Raw genomic sequence first — 6,806 nt, forward strand, 5'->3', positions numbered from 1 at the left:
AAAGATATAGAATGTTAATATAGAGAAAAAAATAAAAGTAATAATAGTAAAAACAAAACAGAACAAAAACCTATAGCTCAGATGCAGCTTCATTCAGTGTTTTAACATGATTACTTTACAATTAGGTATTATTGTGCTGTCCATTTTTGAGTTTTTGTATCTAGTCCTGTTGCACAGTCTGTATCCCTTCAGCTCCAATTACCCATTATCTTACCCTGTTTCTACCTCCTGCTGGACTCTGTTACCAATGACATATTCCAAGTTTATTCTCGAATGTCGGTTCACATCAGTGGGACCATACAGTATTTGTCCTTCAGTTTTTGGCTAGACTCACTCAGCACAATGTTCTCCAGGTCCATCCATGTTATTACATGCTTCATAAGTTTATTCTGTCTTAAAGCTGCATAATATTCCATCATATGTATATACCACAGTTTGTTTAGCCACTCGTCTGTTAAGTCTAGCTCATTTATTGTAATATTCAAATTCTCTATTTCTTTATTGATCCTCTGTCTAGATGTTCTGTCCATTGATGAGAGTGGTGAATTGAAGTCTCCAACTATTATGGTATATGTGTCTATTTCCCTTTTCAGGGTTTGCAGTGTATTCCTCACGTATTTTGGGGCATTCTTGTTCGGTGCATAAATATTTATGATTGTTATGTCTTCTTGTTTAATTGTTCCTTTTATTAGTAGATAGTGTCCTTTGTCTCTTTTAACGGTTTTACATTTGAAGTCTACTTTGTTGGATATTAGTATAGCTACTCCTGCTCTTTTCTGGTTGTTATTTGCATGAAATATCTTTTCCCAACCTTTCACTTTCAACCTATGTTTATCTTTGGGTCTAAGATGTGTTTCCTGTAGACAGCATATAGAAGGATCCTGTTTTTTAATCCAATCTGCCAGTCTATGTCTTTTGATTGGGGAATTCAGTCCATTAACATTTAGTGTTATTACTGTTTGGATAATATTTTCCTCTACCATTTTGCCTTTTGCATTATATATATCATATCTGATTTTCCTTCTTTCTACACTCTTCTCCATACCTCTCTCTTCTGTCTTTTCGTATCTGACTCTAGTGTTCCCTTTAGTATTTCTTGCAGAGCTGGTCTCTTGGTCACAAATTCTCTCAGTGACTTTTTGTCTGAAAATGTTTTAATTTCTCCCTCATTTTTGAAGGGCAATTTTGCTGGATATAGAAGTCTTGGTTGGCAGTTTTTCTCTTTTAGTAATTTAAATATATCATCCCACTGTCTTCTAGCTTCCATGGTTTCTGCTGAGAAATCTACACATAGTCTTATTGGGTTTCCCTTGTATGTGATGGATTGTTTTTCTCTTGCTGCTTTCAAGATCCTCTCTTTCTCTTTGACCTCTGACATTCTAACTAGTAAGTGTCTTGGAGAATGCCTATTTGGGTCTATTCTCTTTGGGGTGCGCTGCACTTCTTGGATCTGTAATTTTAGGTCTTTCATAAGAGTTGGGAAATTTTCAGTGATAATTTCTTCCATTAGTTTTTCTCCTCCTTTTCCCTTCTCTTCTCCTTCTGGGACACCCACAACACATATATTTGTGCGGTTCATATTGTCATTCAGTTCCCTGATCCCCTGCTCAAATTTTTCCATACTTTTCCCTATAGTTTCTGTTTCTTTTTGGAATTCAGATGTTCCATCCTCCAGTTCACTAATTCTATCTTCTGTCTCTTTAAATCTACCATTGTAGGTATCCATTGTTTTTTCCATCTTTTCTACTTTGTCCTTCACTCCCATAAGTTCTGTGATTTGTTTTTTCAGATTTTGTATTTCTTCTTTTTGTTCAGCCCATGTCTTCTTCATGTCCTCCCTCAATTTATTGATTTGGTTTTTGAAGAGGTTTTCCATTTCTGTTCATATATTCAGCATTAGTTGTCTCAGCTCCTGTATCTCGTTTGAACTCTTGGTTTGTTCCTTTGACTGGGCCATATCTTCAATTTTCCGAGCATGATCCGTTATTTTCTGCTGGCATCTGGGCATTTAATCAGATATCCCTGGGTGTGGGACCCAGCAGGTAGAAAGATTTTCCTGTGAAATCTCTGGGCTCTGTTTTTCTTATCCTTCCCAGTATGTGGCGCTCGTGGCGCTTGTCTGTCTGCGGGTCCCACCAGTAAAAGATGCTGTGGCTCCTTTAACTTTGGAAAACTCTCGCTGTGGGGGAGGGTCGCCAGCCGAAGCGGCTTGGGGGAGTGCCGATCTGAATCTCTCAACCAGCCTGGGAATCCACACGTGGAGGGGGGGTGCCGGCTGCTGCGGCTTGGGGGAGTGCCGATCCGAATCTCCCAGCTGGCCCAGGAATCCGCGCGTGGGGAGGGTCGCTGGCCTCTGCAGCTTGGGGAAGTGCTGGTCCAAATCTCCCTGCTGGCCCGGGACAGCAAGCATGGCAGTGGGGCGCCAGCCGCCGCGGCTTGGGGGATTGCCTATCCAATGTTCCCAGCCGGACCGGGAAGCCACGTGTGTGGAAGGGACCCTGGTCACTGGTCTCCGCGGCTTGGGGACCTCCGATCCAATTCTCCTAGCCAGTCCGGGGGGCCGCGCGTGGGGGGGCGCCAGCCGCCGCGGCTTGAGGAGACCTCCTGTCCAATTCTCCCAGCCAGCCCGGGAAGGAGGGAGGGAGGGACTCCGGCCGCCAGCCGCCCCAGCCCGGGGAAGCGCGCGCCCCTCGGTGATCTCACCACAGCGGATTCTCCCTGCCTGTTCAGCCATTTCAGAATGGGGTACGCTGTCTTTTTGGTCTCTGTCGTGGCTCCAGGAGCTGTTCTGTACCGTTTCTATTTCTTTAGTAGCTGTTCTGGAGGAGGAACTAAGACCCACGCATCTTACTAAGCCGCCATCTTCTCCGGAAGTCTCAGAACCCTGATTGTTAATGATTTTGTGCTGAGAGTGGTTTGCCAGGAACAGATTCTTCAAGATGAGTTTTCTGGAATCGGTTCTCTACTCTGATTAAATTAAAAGGCACTCATGACTGTTTCCAGTGGTAAAATGGCACTGGTAGTCCGTGGCATGATGTGGCAATAGAGATAAACAAAACCTTGTCATCAGATACTCAATCAAATACTTTTAAAAAGCAAGGTTCTTGGTAGCCATATTTTTGATACCTTAGAATATTTTTGTCAAGCTAACAAGTATAATGATTTTGTCTGGTTGCTTCTAACTGTACTTGAGAAAGTGGAGGGAAAATATGGATGAGCTCAGGGCTTCAAATTCCCAGCTCAAACTCTGCATAAATGAAATGAAAGTTTCTATGTGTGTCCTAAAATAAACCCTTATCTTCTGAAACCACAGGCCTGAGATTTCTGAAAAACAAACCCAGAGTCTCATCCTGGCAGTGGCTGAACTGCAATGAAAATTGAATTCCCAACCTCATCCTCACAGGGTATCCTTTGTTAAAGTGAGAACATTGATAGGAAGAAATGGAATCCTGAAAATTGGAATTGAGATATATGGTGGTATCCTGATGAAGCTGAGGACATCAAACCTCTAAATTCTGGTGATACCTCTTTACCGGTAGAAGCAGCCATTCCACTCCTCTCTGAGGATGTTAATCATGCTTTACTTTAACAACTATAATGGCTCCTCGGATATATAGCTGGCTTGCAAGACACTGTTGATGCTCCTCAGTACCTATTCCCATGACTCCTCTTTGCTTTACGGTTTCAAACTGCTATGTACTCCAGAAAAGCCATACTCTTTTAATCTAGTCTTGTGGGTGCAGACTTATTGTGGGTGAAATCTTTTAATTAGATTATTTCCATAAGGATGCGATCAAGGTATGTCTTGATTAGTTTACTGGAGTCCTTAAAAGAACTGAGAGAGAGAGAGAGATCTCAAAACAGACACAGAAAGCAGAGAGATGAAACCAAGATGCAGATGTCTGGAGATGCAGAAGTTGCTGAAAGAGCCTTTTGAATCCAGAAGCCAGGAGAGAGGACAAGAGACATGACCATGTGCCTTCCCATTAGATAGAGAAACCCTGGATTCAATCAGCCTTTCTTGATAGAAGGTATCCTCTTATTGGTGCCTTAATTTGGACAATTTCATGGCCTTAGAATTGTAACTTGTAACTTAATAAATCCCCTTTATAAAAACCAGTCCATTTCTGGTATATTGCACTCCAGTGGCTTTAGCAAACTGAAACAACTAGACTCAAGTCCCAGCAGGTTCCAAAGGGTGAGCTACAAAATGTGACACACAAGAATATGTGGTACACACCCCCAAAAAGCATGATTTTTTCAATTTATACAGATAGAAATTCAGTGAATACGTGAGGTAGTGGAAATTAAGGGTGTAGGATAATGTTAGAAGGAACATGAAGTTGGATCAGGCACAATTTACTGATATGGGCCCTTAAGCAGAAATTCTGGATTCAGTGTTTTAGCTTAAGGGCTTAGACAGGCTCTAACAGTCTGTATGGTTGTTTGGTTGAAATATGGATAAAAAGTGTCCTACACTAAAGTTGAAATATCAGAACCACCTTGGTATACTGTAGAGTAAGATATACAAAGGCTTAGGGACATTAGAATCTTAGAGTAGGTTTATCATATAAGCCCTTTTTGCCCACCAAGGGAGGGTCCAAGGTCATATCTTTCACCATGACTGAGAAATATTTTGTGAGAAGAGTCCCCACATCCTAGAAGAGCTTTGTGATCACTAGTCTCTGTAGGTGAGAGAATATAGTGAGAAGAGCTGCCACAAAAGTGGAGTCTCTAAATGCAATGGAGATAATTGGATTCTAGGATGGCAGGGGCCAAGTAGTGACACTTAATTGCCAAAGACAAGGTGGATGAGTTTACTGTATGGACTGTGTAGTCAAAGTAGAATCAGAATAGTCTGAATCACAGAGACCTATGGCATTAGCTGGTTGATCACAGTATCCCTAGAAAAGAAATAAATCAAGAAATTCTTGGTCTGTGTAAGTGAAAATGTTCTAAGTCAAATGAACACTTTCTAACCTGAATCACCAAATGAGAGAGTCACAGACCCTCAATCAATTCCAAGACTTTAACCAGTTTATGGACCCAAAACCCTTGAATGAAGGTGTTCTAGTTTGCTAGCTGCCGGAATGCAACACACCAGAGACGGATTGGCTTTTAATAAAAGGGGATTTATTTTGTTGGTTCTTCAGAGGAAAGGCAGCTAACTTTCCACTGAGGCTCTTTTCTTACGTGGAAGGCACAGGATGGTCTCTGCTGGTCTTCTCTCCAGGCCCCTGGGTTCCAACATCTTTCCCCGGGGTGACTTCTCCAAAGGCCTGGACTGAGCTGCAAGTGCTGTGATGAGGAATGCTGAGCTGCTAGGCTGTGCTACATTGCATTCTCTCATTTAAGCACAAGCCAATTAAGTTAAACGTCACTCATTGCAGCAGACACGCCTCCTAGCCAACTGCAGATGTAATTAGCAACAGATGAGATTCACCTACCATTGGCTCATGTCCACAGCAACAGAACTAGGTGCTTTCACCTGGCCAAGTTGACAACTGAATCTAACTACCACAGAAGGGGAGACTAGGTCTCACTGAGGAAGAACCCCCTTATACTGCCAGAAGTTTATACTGTTAAAATTACCTCTAACCTTCCCTAAAGAGGCCTACAGTTTTTCACTGGGGTGATTATGCATTGAGGAGGTAATTAGACTTTTGGAGATTCCTGGATATGGCCTCTGAACTGACATTAATTCCAGGGGACCAAAAATATCACTGTGGTCCATCAGTCAGAGCAGGGGTTACACAGATCAGGTTATCAATGGAGTTTTAACTCAGGTCTGTCTCAAAGTGAGTTCAGTGGACCCAGAACCCCATCCTGTGGATATTTCCCCAGGTTCAGTATGTATAATTGTAATAGATATTCTCAGCAACTGGCATGATCCCCACACTGGTTCCCTAACATATAGACTGAGGACTATTATGGTAGGAAAGTCCAAGTGGAAACCACTAGGACTGCCTTTACTTAGGAAAATAGTAAACTAAAAGCAATATCACATTCTGGTGGAATTGCAGAGAATAGCGCCACCATCAAGGACTTGAAAAATGCAAAGGTGCTGATGCCCACCTATCCTCAATTTGCCTGGCCTGTGTAAAAATCAGATAGATCTTGGAGAATGACAGTAGATTACCATAAATTTCATAAGATGTTGATTCCAATTGCAGCTGTTCCAGATGTTTAATTTCTTGTGCAAATTAATATATCCCCTGCTCCTGGTATGCAGATATTGATCTGGAAAATGCCTTTTTCCCTTGATACTTCTTAGTAAAGATCACTAGACATAGTTTTCTTCCAACTGGCAAGGCCAGCAATATACCTTCACTATCCTACTTCAGAGATTTATCACTCTCCAGCCCTATATCATAATTTAGTCTGTACAGAACTTGATCTCATTTCCCTTCCATAAGTCATCACACTCATTCATTACATTGATGATATTATGCTGATTGGACCCAATGAGCAGGTAGTAGAAATAGATATATTGGTAAGACATTTTTGCATCAGAAGGTGAGTAATAAATCTGACAAAAATTCATTAGCCTTCCACCTGAATTCCCCTTTCTAATAAGGTTCCAGTTGTATGGTGCATGTGGAGATATCTCTTCTAAAATGAAGACCAAGTTATTGCATCTAGCCTCTCCTAAAAACAAAAAAGAAGCACACCTAGGGGGTCTCCTTGGATTCTGTAGACCATATATTCCTCATTTGGTTGGGTGACTCTGGCTCATTTATTAAGTGACCCAAAAACTTGCTAGTTTTGAGTGGGGCCCAGACAAGAGAAGGCTTTGTCAGGTCCAG

Source organism: Tamandua tetradactyla, chromosome 10, assembly GCF_023851605.1.
Source record: "Tamandua tetradactyla isolate mTamTet1 chromosome 10, mTamTet1.pri, whole genome shotgun sequence".
NCBI classification, from domain to species: domain Eukaryota; kingdom Metazoa; phylum Chordata; class Mammalia; order Pilosa; family Myrmecophagidae; genus Tamandua; species Tamandua tetradactyla.